At 36.9% G+C, this 14,022-nt stretch overlaps 1 pseudogene; it reads left to right on the plus strand.

Annotated features, from left to right (window-relative positions):
* LOC102849193 overlaps positions 1-8,352 on the plus strand; it is a 115,753-nt pseudogene extending 107,401 nt beyond the window's left edge.
* Positions 8,353-14,022: the final 5,670 nt, after the last annotated feature.

The raw sequence follows: 14,022 nt of genomic DNA on the forward strand, positions 1-14,022 counted from the left end.
TACATTTTTTTCTCTATCTGCTACCTGGAATGAGTCACCCACTGGAAATACTTTCTGAACCAACTCAAATACCCAAACAATCCAACTCAGCAAAAGCATACAATGAGGGAGAAGGAAAAGGAAAAGAACTTCTAGTTTCCACTTAAAGTCATTTTTCTACTAAGAATTTTAAGGGTGAGTCTCTTCTTTTAGAAGTTGTTTTCTCCAAATATGGCAATCTGCTGGACACATTTCTACACTCGAAAAATAGTGTGATGCCTCTATGAGTCAGAATTAACTTGACGGGAGTGGGTTTGGATTAAGCAGTGTATTTTCACTAATAACACATGCAAGAAATAAAAATTGCTGAAGATAATTAGAAAATGGCTAAACTAGATGAACCTTACCTACCTCTGGCCACTTTGAAAGAAATCACAATAAGTGATCCTGGATATGGTGTTATTGCTGCGTACCATTCAACTGGAACCAACTCAGAGCTTATGCTTCAGTGGGGTTTTCAGAGGCAGTGAATCCCAAGAAAGGAGGTTGCCCATTATTCTCCCACAAAACAACTGGTGGATTTTAACCACATGCCTGATTTGTACTGCCAGAGCTCCACGTCCTCAGTACAATAGTTATTTGGGTTGGTCTGTTTTTGTTTTTAATGATTTTGAGATTTGCTCCCATTTTTCTCCTGTCTGCTGGATATGTTGTTGTTGTTGTTTGCCACCAAGCTGAAACTGACACATACCTGCCTCTCCAGCTGGGAGCTATATCTATCCCTTCAGCTGGTATTCAGAGGCAGTAAATCACATAGAAGTTTGTCCATCCTTCTCTTGTGGAGCAGCTGGTGGGTTAGAACTGTGTGTCATTGGGATTGTAGCACAGCTTCTTACCACTAGCCCATCAGAGCTTCTCCTGGAAATAGTAAGAGAAAAATGGGAACAGAATACAAAATAATTTTCAAAAGTCTAGGTTAACTGGTCTAGTAGAAACTAGGGAAGCCTCAGAGACTATGGACCTTAAAGACTCTTAAGACCTGGGACTGAATTATTTTGTTCAATTTGGATTCAAAAGAAAGACAGACCTATAACGGGAAGAATAACACCGATTTGCTATGCACTCACTAGAACAATCAACAATTTGAGATCTAGAGGCATCATTTGCCCAAGGATGAAGCTAAGAAAGCAGGAAGGGATAGAGAAAAAGGACAAAGGGCAACATGAGGAGGAAGAAGAAAGAGTGTTGTTACGGTGAGGGGATTGCTAGAAGTTTCACACACACTTACAAATGGTAAGAATTGTTGAATGGAAAACCAGTTTGTTGTCTAAACTTTCACCCAAGTTTCCATTAAGAAAAAACAGCAAACAAACAATAAAACAGATAACTCTTAAAAATTCAAACTAGATTGCTGCTGTCAAATGGATCTTGACTGAAAGGAGAATATAAGAGAGTTTACATATGGTTTCTTGGTCATCTAGTCATATGGGTTATAATGAATTACAGATAACATTTAAAAGAATGGAAATTCCAGGAAAAAAATTGTTCTCATATGGAACTTATATACAAACCAAGAGTCAGTCATTTAGATAGAATAAGAAGATATCACTGCACGGTTTACAATCAGGAAGAGTATATTTCAGGGCTGTTTCCTTACCACACCAATTGATTTTGTATGCTGAGTAAATAATCCAATAAGCTAAAATATATATAAGGGACTTCACATCATAATACATCATTAGACTAGATGAAGAAGAATGTTGAATCCGATTGGAGGAACATTCATTAGCAACTATGAGCACATGGAGAACAGAAATTTGCCTGTAGACAATGAAGACGCCCTGACGTACTTGCAAATGAAGATCAAAGGCTGGTGAGACTATCTTACATACTTTGGACATATTATCAGAATGGCCTGGTCCCTGAAGAAAGATTTGCTTAGTAAAAGGTCAGTAAAAGAGAGGAACATCTTCAACAAGATAGATTCCCCAGTGGCAACAACAATGGATTAAAACACAGCAATAATTGTATGATGCACTGTTTCATCATTCTGTTTTAGAAAGAGTTGCTATGAGGGAGCGCAGGTGGTAAGGAGCTGTGCTGTCAACCAATGTTGTCATTGTTGTTAAGTGCTGTCTTGTTGAGCATGACACATAGTGATCCTATGAACAACAGGTCCTAACCCTGTCCTTTCCTGTGTCATCCTTATAATATCTGACATACTGGGGCAGTCACTGTGTCTTCCTCTCTTTTGCTGACCCTCCACATTTCCAGATATGTTGTCCCTTTCTAAAGAATAAAAAATCTTCTAAAGCACACCCAAAGTACTTGAGACAAATGAATCCTTGTTTCCAAGAATCACTTTGGTTGCAATTTTCCTAAGACATAACTGTTTATTCTTTTGATAGTCCATGTATGTTTAGTACCCTTCTCCAACACCATAGATAAATGGCATCAATTCTTTTTCTTTCATTATTATTCATTATCCAGCATTGCAGGTGTTTGGGAAGACCATGATCTGAATTAGGTACATCTTAGTCTTTACACTGACATCATTGTTTTTCAGAACTTTTGAGAGGTCCCTAACACCAGCCTTTCCCAATACTATACGTTGCCTGACTGTTGGTACCAAGAGTGTTATATATGGATCCAAATAAGATGAAATTGATAACAGTTTTAATCTATTTTCTGTAATAATGCCTCTTATTGTCCCAGTAGACATGGACTATTAATATTTTTATTATATCCACATTTTCTTTGAAAAAGAGACTATTCCACATATTCTACCACAAAGATAATGAGCCAGCGAACATAGCAGTCAGTGCAAAATTCTTTTGATCTCCCACAAGGTATTGACTTACATTGAAGTTGTTTTCTTTCTGATTTATTATTATTAATTTTAATAAAAATTTACAGAGATTTTGGATTTCTATCCATTCATTATTGCACTTTTATCCCTGCTCATCTCTCCCCTCCAGTTCATTTTTCTGTTTGAAAAGTAAAATTCTTCCATTGTTATACAATCCCTACCCCCTAAGTCTACTTCACTATGCAGCCTTCATTCTGGACTCCTGTCACAACAATATTACCTAATCATATATCCCTTTTAAACAGTTCTCTCTCTCATCTGTTTCAATGCAGTACACATAATTTAGTCCATCTTTCTCAGTTGTTTTTACTTCGGTTTTGATGCTTATTTTGTCATAAATGCTACAAATACAAGCTAATAAGCGAGAAGATATAATAAAAGGAAATTTAATGATCATAAAAAAAGGAATGTTCTCAAAACAGACAATGGACTTGGCTGTGACTGTAAATATTGTTAGGTATCTTCAAGTCAACCATGGCTCATGATTCTGTGAGCAACAGATCAGAAACTTGCACTATTCTGTCATCCTCATAGTCTCTGATATACTTGAGTCCATGTTTAGAGTCACTGTGTCAATAATCCATCTCATTGTGGATCTTCCTCTTCTTCACAGACCCTCTTCTGAGCATGATGTCCTTTTCCAAGGATTGGCTCCCCTTAACAACATACCTGAAGTATGCGAGACAACTTTTCACCATCTTTCCCTACAAATTCATTACATTATTTTAGAAAATACTTTGCCCATTTTAAAAATAACTTTGCCTCTACAGCTGATTTAAATAATAAACAGTAGTCTGCAAGAGTAATATTTCCCAAGATGGCATGATGATTTTTTTTTTAAAAACCAACAGACTACTTTGGCAATAGCCAAAACATTCAGGAATAGCTGTTAATGACATAACCAGATGTCTCGTAGAGAATCAAGTGTCTGGCCAAACCACCAAACCCTACAGAAAGGAAGAATGAGCTCAGTAAGTAGAAGAAAAAAAATCCTGTCATGCAAGATGTATGCTAGGAATATTACTGTGACTCAGTTACTAATATAATCATTATTTAGTCTGAAATTAGGAAAAAACCAAGAAACTACTCTTTGATAGGAGTTTTTGGTTTAAAAAAAGAGCACACAGAAAATACCGAGTTCTCATACGACACTTCTGCTTCCTGACCCCAGTGTCATGGGAATATCGAGTATTACTGTGACCCATTTGTTAAAACTGATAAACTAATGTTGAAGCACTATTAAGTGAAGTCCACAGTTTATGCCTTTGTTGTTGTTAGGGGCCATCAAGAGTCTGACTCAGAGTGAACCCATGAACAACAAATTTGAGTCCTGTTTTGTCCTATGTCATTCTCATCGTCTCTGAAAAACTCGAGCCCATTGTGCTGCATTGTGTCAATTCATCTCAATGGAGTCTTCCTATCTTTCATTGACCCCCTCCTCCAAGCATGATATCCTTTTCCAAGGAATAAGCTTTCCTAGCAACATGTCCAAAAGTCCAAAATATGAGAGATGAAGCCATCCATGTCTCCAAGGAGCTCTCTGGCTGCCCCGTTTCTAAGATATATCTGTTCTTCTGACAGTGCACAAAATATTCAGTTCTCTTGTACAACATCACAACTCGAAGGCATTAATTCTTCTGTCATCCTTATTTACTGTTCACCTCTCAGAGGTATAGCAAGTTATTGAAAAGACCATGGTCTGATTCAGGTGCATCTTCATTTCAAACTGACGTCAGTGCTCTTCAGTATTTCGGAGAGATTCCTGATAGTGAACTTGACTAAAGTAAAACATTTACTTATCTCCTGAGAGCTGGTTCCAAAGGTGTTGATTGTGGAACCAAGCTAGACTAAATTATTAACAATTTCAATTCTTTTCCCATCTAGCATGATGTTGCCCACTGTTCCAGTGGTAACGACCTTTGTCTTCTTAATGCTCAGATGAAATTCTTATTGAAGGCTGTAGTCTTTGAACTTCTTCAACAAATGTTCCAGGTCCCCCTTTCAGTAAGCAAAATTGTGTCATCTGCATAGTTTAGGCTGTTGATGAGTCTTCCTCTGATCTTGATGACACCTTCTTCTTCACAGAGTCCAGCTTCATGATTTATTTGCTCAGCATACAGACCAGATAGGTATGGAGAGAGGATACATCACTGATGGATACCATTCCTGATTTTTAAAAAACGCTGTGCTCCTTTGCTCCATTTTGGCAACAGCTTCTTGGTCTAAATATAGATTTTGCATAAGCACAATTAAGTGTTGTGGGATTCCCATTCTTCTCAGTGTTAGCCATGGTTTGGTGTAATCCACACAGTCAAGTGCCTTTGCGTGGTCAATAAAACAGACATTTTTATGATATTCTCTGCTTTCAGCCAAGATCTATCTGACATTAGCAATGATATCCCTCAGCCTCTTCTGAATGCAGATTGACCTTCTGGCAGTTCTATCAATATATTATTCCAGCTATTTTTGGATGATCATCAGCAATATTTTGTTTCCATGTGATATTAATGATATTGTTCAATAATTTCCACATTCTGTTGGATCACCATTCTTTGGAATGTGGAGAAATATGTATATCTTCCAGTCAGTCAGCCAGTTAGCTGTCCACCAATTTTTCTGACATAGATTGATGAACATTTCCAGGGTTACACCTGTTAGTTGAAAAATGACAGGGAGCTCTGGTGGCCTAGAGGCAAGACGCTGCACTGCAATCCCAGAGGTATGCGGTTCAAATCCACCAGATGTAGATGTTCTGCTGGAGAAGGAGGGGGCAATCTCTTCCTGTACTAGTCAGATCTGATTTGACAGTACATGTAAAAATGATACAATAAGAATAAAAAAAAAAAAAAAAAAGAAAAAAAAAAGAAAAATGTCAACCAGTAACCCATCTATTTCTAGGGCTTTATTTTTTGCCAGTCTTTTTAGCACAGCTTAACTTCCTTTGTTACCATTGGCTCCTGTTCATAAGATGATTCCTGAATTTTCTCAGTGTCAACCAGTTCTCTTTGGTACAATAATATTGTAATGAAATATCCAAAGACCTGGAGTTAGAGAATACAAAGGGAAGAATTCACTAAGGATTTTTCAAACTGAAAGAACTGAGAAACATATTCAAGGATCTAGTTGCAATACTGAAAGATGCCATGGACAAAATTTCAAATGATTCAAGAAGCATTGAAAGAAGACAGAAGGAATACACTTTCCTTCCACTGTACACTTAATATTAGGGCTCATTATTTGCTTATTTTTATGGGTTTCAAAATTCATGTAATGTGTCCACCATTACACTATCGTATGGTGTTGTTATGTGCTGTCGAGTCGACTGCAACTCATAATGACTCATGCACAATAGCTCTGAACCCTGCCCTATCCTGGGCTAATCTTATTATCTCCAACACACCAATCCCCATGACCCCCGTAACTGTATCAATCCATCTCATCCAGAGTCTCTCGCTCTCTCTAGTGCTCTCTCTCCACCTTTGCAAGCATGGTGTCCTTCTTTAAGGATTGGTGTCTCCTGGCCATGTGCCTAAAATATGAAATGGAGCATCAATATTCTTGCCTCCCTGGAGAAACTCAGTTTCACCCTCTCCAGGACATACTTGTTTGTTCTTTTGGCAGTCCAAGGAATGCTCAATACTCATCTCCACTACCACAACTCAAAGACATCAATATATCTGTCACCCTTAATCATTGTCCAGCTCTCAGATGTATAGCAAGTAATTGTAAAAATCATTGCCTCGATCAGGTGTACCTTAGTCTCTAGACTGACATCGTTGCTCTTAAGCAATCTAGAGAGGTCTCTGTTCACAGATTTTCCCAGTGCAATTCATCTTTTGATATGCTAACTTCTGGTGCAAAGAATGTTGGCTTTGGAACCAAGTAAATGAAATTGTTAGCAATCTCAATCTCTTCTCCATCTCTCATGGTGCTACCAATTGGTCCAGTGGTGAGAATCTTTTTTTACTTGAGGTTGAGCTTCAATCAATATTGAAGCTACAGTTCTTGACCTCCTGTAGCAAACACTTCAGGTCCTCTTTGGTTTTAGGAAGCAAGGTTGTATCATTTACACAGCATAGGTTGTTGAGTCTTCTTCCAATCTTGAAACCACATTCCTCCTCACAAAGTCCAACCCCCTGAATGATCTTTACTGCATATATATTGAAAATATATGGAGACAAAATGTATCTCTGAAACATTTTTTTCTTGATTTGGAAGCATGCAGTGTTTCTTTCCTCTGTTCTATTACTTTCTAGTCCAAGTACATGTTTCACATTCATTTCAAGATTAGCCACAATTTGCTGTGATCCACACAGTCAAATGCCTTTTCATAGTCAATAAAACAGAGAGACATTCCTCTGATACTCTTTTCTTTCAGCCAAGATCCATCTGACATTGACAGTGATGTCCCTAGTGCCACGGACTCTTCTAAACATAGCTTGCAATTCTGGCTGTTCTCTGTCATTGTGCTGTTACATTTTGTTTTTAGATAATCTTAAACAGGATTTTGCTTGCCTGGGATATTAGTGATAATTTTCAAAAATTTTCATACTATGTTGGATCACTTTTTTTTTTTGAATGGGTATAAATATAGATCCCCTTTAGTCGGTTAGCCAGGTAGTTGTCCTCCAGATTTCCTTGCACAACCTGGTGAGCTTATCCAGGGCAGCATCTGTTTGTTGAAACATGTCAATCCTTGGCCATCAGTTCCTGTAGTCTTCTGCGCCCCCAACTCCTCCAGAGCACTTGAACTTCCTCTTTCATCACCATTGCCTCTTGATCATATATTTTTACATGAACTTCCTCTGACTCAGGCAGTTATTTTCAGTATAGTAACTCTGTGTAGTTTCTCCATCTTTTTTATATTTCCTGGATCATTAAATTTCGAGCCATAACATTCTTAATTATTGCCACTTGGGGCTTGACTTTTTTATTCAATTGCTTCAGCTTAAGAAATACCAAGCTGCAAAAAGGAATGAATGGAAATCCAAAGTTTCTGTAAACGTTCATCAAAAGTAATAATAATAATAATAATAATAATAAAAGAAATGCTGAGCAAGTAGAATGGCCTTAAAAGTGCCCTGTGTTTTACCTACTCATCTATCCCACTTTCCCATTGTCAGCTAATGATTTTTTTACCTAGGATACTATTCTGCCATTTTTTGAATGTCATATATTTGGAATTACATGCTGTGTGGTCTGTTAAGACTCAGTTCTTTAAATTAGTACTATGTATTTAAGATTCTTCTTTTTGTGCCTTGATGAATGACTGACTTATGTCTCTTTATCTGTGCAATTACATGGATGAATATCATTTGCTTATCAATTTACATATTGAAGGACAACTTGCTTGTTTCCAAGTTTTAACAACCATTAATAAGGTTATTATAAACATTTATGTGAAGTTTTCTGTAAAAACTTAAATTTTCTACTAATTTGGGTCATTTTCAGGGAAAGTGATTGTTGGATATGTATGTGGTAACCTCAATGCTGCCCGGTTGTAACCAACTCATGGTTGATCCTCCAAAAAGTTTTCAGAGACTTTAATTTGCACTGGATGAAATTGCTCATTTTTTTCTAGCGGACTAGCTGGTAGATCCAAACCATCCGCCTATGAGTTGTCAGAGCAACTCCTTACCAAGTACTAGTTTTGTAAGAAACTGATAAACTGTTCTCCAAACTAGCTGTATGATTTTGCATATCCACCAGGAGTGAAAAAAAGTTCCTACCTTGAAACGAATGTACTGCTAATATTCTGAGCAGTTTATATTTTGGATTTTAATGATCATAACAGGAATTCAATTAAATCTCATTTCTCCCCTTCTCCAATTTTCTATTGATAACAATATTGTGCATCTTTTCATATGTTTATGTGCTTTCAGTAAATCTTGTTTAGTAAAGTGTCTATTTTATTTTTCAGTTGTTTGTTTTCTTATTGTTGCATTTTAAATGTTCTTTGTTTATTTAAAATATTATGATCTATGTTTTTCAGATATTGTTGTCCAGTATGTGGTCTATCTTTTCATTCCTTTACCAGAATCTTTAGTAGAGCATAAGCTTTTAATATTAATACAATACTGTTTTTAAAATGTTTAAATTTTCCAGTTTTAGTTTATACCAAAAGAGTCATAACTAAACACAAAGTCATAAAAATTTTTGCCTTTTTTATCTCCTAGATGTTTTATAGTTTCTTGAACATACCATGCATTGCCAAGAAAATAAGTCTGTCTGGGAGGGGGTAAAACAAGGTTCTCCTTGGAGGCTAGAATTTTGCAGCTCTATCTCACATATTTGGGGAACATGGCCAGGAGAAAGACTTCATGCTCAGAAGGGTGGAGAGACAGCACAGGAGAGGAAGACCCCGGATAAGCTGTAGTGATAATTGATAATTAGGGCAATGATGGTAGGCGTCTCAGAATCAGTGAGACTGCTCAGGACAGAGCAGGATGCAGAGCTGTTGTACATAGGGTTGCTATGAGTTGCAGGTGACTTGATGCAGATAACAACAACAAGAACAACATTTTATATTTAATTCTATTATCCATTCTTTGTAAAAGGCATTAACTCTACGTGTTTGGAAGAATTGATGTCTTTGAGCCCTGGTATTGGAGAAGGGTACTGAATATCCCATGGATTGCCAAAAGAACAGGTATGTCTTGGAGAAAGGACAGCCAGATTACTCCCTTGAGGCAAAGATGATAAAGCTTTGACTCACATACTTCGGACATGCTATTAGGAAAGGCTATTCCTTGTAAAGGGCATAATGCTTGGAAAGGTATAGAGTCTGCTAAAGAGGGGAAGATCCTCAACCAGATAGATGGATTGACACAGTGAATATTGCAATGAGCTCATATATGTCAGAAATGATAAAGATGGCACAGGATAGGATAGGGCTCAGATCTGTTGTTCGTAGGGTCAATATGAGTCCTGCTTGTCTTGACAATACCAAAAATAACACCATATGTTTAGTTGTTCTAACATAACATATTAAAAGTTGTTCTTTTTCTTTTGGATTGCCTCCCCCCCCCCTTCTTTATAAAAATATCAATTGTCTGTATTTGTGTAGGTCTATTTCTGGGCTCTCTGCTCTGTTCCATTGATCTATTTGTTCATTCTCTGCCAATACTGCAATGACTTACTATTGCTTTGTAGTAAATCTTGAGATCAGGAAATGTCAATTCCAAATTTATTCTTTAATATTGTATTGGTTATTCTGCAACTTTTCTTTTTGGTCAGCATGTCAATACTCATAAACTAATAGTGCATTGCCAGAATTTCGTCATTGAGATTGTATTACGTCTCTCTAGAAAATGAAAATCATTGATATCTTAATAATACTGAATCTTGACATTTATGGATACATAATGTTGTTGTTAGGTACCATCAAGTCGAGTATGGCTCATAGTGACCCTATGAATAATAAATCTGAATCTTGTCCTAGTCTGCGCCTTCCTTACCATATCTGATACACTTGAGTACATTGCTGCAGTCACCGAGTCAAGCTATCCATTTATTTGGATCTTCTTTATTTCTGTCATCAGAACTTTGCGAACTCTTTCACAAAATCAGATTTTTGTTTCATCAAATTTTCTCTTATTTTCCTGCTTCAATCTTACTGATTTCTGCTTGAATTTTTGTTATTTTTTCTCTGATTACATTATACTCATATTTTGCTTCTCTTTTTAAAAGGTAGTTTAGATAAGTGATCTTAGATTTTTCTTTTTTCTAATATAAGTATACAGTGCTATACATTTCCTTGTAAGCACTACTTTTGCTGTATCTCACAAGTACTATTACTTGATATTTTCCTCTTTATTTAGTTCAACCTATCTTGTATTTTATTTGCTTCTGCAACTTGTGTTATTTGTAAATGTGTATTTTAATATCTAAATATTTTAGAATTTCCTGGTTATCTTTCTTTGCTGATTTCTAGTTTAATTCAATTGTGATCTTAGAGCATACATTGTGTGATTTCTATGCTTTTAATTATGTTAAGATGTGTTCTGTGGACCAGAACATGGTCTGTGTTGGTGAAAGCTCTCTATCAAGTTGAAAAGAATGTGTCTTCTGCTATTAGTAGGATTAATCTGTAAATGTCTGTTTTATGTTTTCCAACAATTTTTTAAAAATTCTCAGCCATATGTCTGCAGATATTTCTTCTACGCCTTTCCTCTTTTTCTAGTTTTCTCATTATATTTATTGTTCACATTTGTGATTATTTCATGTTTTTATGTCAAGTCAGAATTTATTTGTAGCTGACTCTCCCGAGGGTTTTCAGAGCGTATAATCATATGGGAGGAGATTGTCCATTTTTCTCCTATCAATTATTCCACAGCTTTTTGATATTCTGTTTCTCTGCCCCTCCTTCACCAGCAATTTGGAAAATTCAACTGACTTTCTTCAAGGTCACAGATTCTTTCTTTGCCTTCAGTCTTCTGAAACTATCTTCAAAGACATTATTTGTATTACAGTGGGTTGGGTTTGTTTTTTTTTTTTAAATTTGTTTTATGTTAATTTGCTTTAAAAGTCCATATACATTATGCTTCACACTATCCTTCATTCACATTGTGGTCCATACATCATTCTGATTCATTATACTTTACCAAATTAACCAACATTGAACCATATGCCCACAATTGTCATATTTCCATATCCCCTCCAGGTCTTTCCGATTTCCTTTACCCACTCCTCTTTCCATCCTTAACTTGTATGACTCCATGATTTCCTCCCTACCCATCCTCACCCCTCTTTTCCAATCCTCTCCTCCTTGGATGCTCATACACGTTTTACTAGTTATTTTTCTATTTCTACAGTAAATGTCTCATGTGGTCAAATACAACAGTATTTGTCCTTAAGGGACTGAGTTATTTCACTTAGCATAATGCTCTCCAATCTCTCCAAACTCTCCAAAGTTATCATTTTTCAAAATCATTGCTCTTGAGTGCTGTATAGTGTGAATGTACCACACTATTTCAATCCATTTGATTGTGGTTGGACATTTGGGCTGTTTCCATCTTCTTGCAATGGCGAATAATGCTGCTATGAACATTGGTGTACAAAGTTTGTATCTAAGTCCTAATTTTCTCATGGTATAGAATAGCTGGGTCATATGGAATTTCTATGTTCACCTTTTTGAGTTAACATCAAACTGCCTTCCAGAGTGGTAATCCCATTTTACGCTCCGACCAACACTGTGCAAGAGTCTCTTTCTCTCATCATCTTCAACATGTATTGCTTGCTGTCCTATTAAACTTTGACAAATTTGTTTTACAGTGTTTTTTGTTTCTAGTTTTTGTTGTTATATGCTATCAAGTAATTTGCGACTCATAGTGACTCTATATACAACAGCCCTGAACCTTGCTCTATCCTATGCCAATCTTACTGTCTCTGATACACCTACCTCCATTACCCCAATCACTGAATCAATTCATCTCATTGAGGGTTTTCCTCTCCTTCACTGTCGCTCCACCCTCCCAAGTATGACACCCCTCTCCAAGGACTGGTCCCTTTTTGTAACATGCCCAAAGTATGTCAGACAAAGCTTCAGAATCCTTACCTCCATGGAACAGCCTCATTTCACCCTCTTCAGGACAAAACTATTTGTTCTCCTAGCAGTCCATGGTATATTCAATATTCTTCTCCAGCACAACTGCAGTAACTCATTTTTATTCTTAGAGTTTCCATTTCTCTGATTATCTTCCCCATACATGTATGCATGGTGTCCACCTCTTCCATTATAGTCCATACTATTGCAATCAAAGTTCTTTTAAGGTCACAGGCTGAAAATTCTGAAGTCTCAGCCTATGACAATACCTGAATATGATTTTGATGATTGCTTAGTTTCTTCACACTTTTTTCCAGTCTTTGTTGTTGTAAATTGTGCTGATAAATGGACAGTATGCATTAAATAAAAGAACTGAGGTAAATACAAGTGTGAATTTTTACGTTTCTGGAGCCACATGTTAGGTCATTTCACAATTTGTCATATTTATAAGTCAGAGGTTATAATTTTATCTAGTTTCTGGGGTTTTGGCCTTCTGTCTTTGAATTTTCCTAGAGATTCCTTCAGTCAAAGTTGTGTCATTTCTCCATCTCTATTAAATCTGTATGCTGGGAACTTTGGTGACCTACTGGCAAGAAACTGTACTGCAATCCCAGAGGCTCGTGGTTTGAATCCACCAGATGCTTTGCTGGAGAAGAAGGGTCAATCTCTGCCTGTACCAGTCAGATATGATTTGACAGTACACACATAAAAAATAATAAAATAAAACAAAATAAAAATGAAAAAAATCTGTATGCTGAACAAATGATTTGAGAATCTGGACTACATGAAGAACAATGAGACATAAGAACTAGAGGAAAACTCACCAATAATCTATTCTATGCTGATGAAACAGCCGATTGCAAAAAGTGGAAAAGACTTGCTACAGAAGATCAAAGTCTGCCTCCTTCAATAAAGATTCTGTCTCAACATCAAGAAAACAAAAATCCTTACTACTTGACCAGTGGGTAGCATCATGATGTTGTTGTTGTGTGCTGTCAATTCACCTGCAACTCATAGCAACCTTTTGTACGGCAGCTCTGACTCCTGCCCTGTCCTGAGCCAATGGTACTAATTCCAACACAACAGCTCCCATTGCCCCAGTCACTGAATCAATCCATCTCATCTGAGGTCTTCCTCTCCTGTGCTGTCCCTCTACCCTTTTGAGTATGAGGTTCTTATCTAAGGACCAATCTCTCCTGGCCACATCCCAAAGTATGTGAGACAGAGCTTCAAAATCCTACCCTCCATGGAGATCCTGGTTTCACCCTCTCCAAGGCAAACCCATTTGTTTTCTTGATGGTCCATAGTATTTTCAAGGCTGTTCTCCAGCACCACAATTTGAAGGCATCAATTATTCTTCTGTCATTCTTAGTCATTGTCCAACTTTTTGAGGCATAGCAAGTAATTGCAAAGACAATGGCTTGGATTAGGTGCACCTTGGTCTCTAGACTGATATTGTTGCTTTTTGGAACTCTGGAGAGGTCCTTGACAGAAGATTTTCCAAATGCAATTCTTTATTTGATTTCGTGACTGCTGGTTCTAAGAGTGTTTATTGTGGAACAGAGCAAGCTGCATTTTTTAACAACCTCAATCTGTTCTCCATCTATCATGGTGCTGCCAGTCAGCCTAG

The sequence above is a fragment of the Elephantulus edwardii genome, unplaced genomic scaffold (assembly GCF_000299155.1).
Source record: "Elephantulus edwardii isolate Elephantulus edwardi_28Jun2011 unplaced genomic scaffold, EleEdw1.0 scaffold00046, whole genome shotgun sequence".
Classification (NCBI taxonomy): domain Eukaryota; kingdom Metazoa; phylum Chordata; class Mammalia; order Macroscelidea; family Macroscelididae; genus Elephantulus; species Elephantulus edwardii.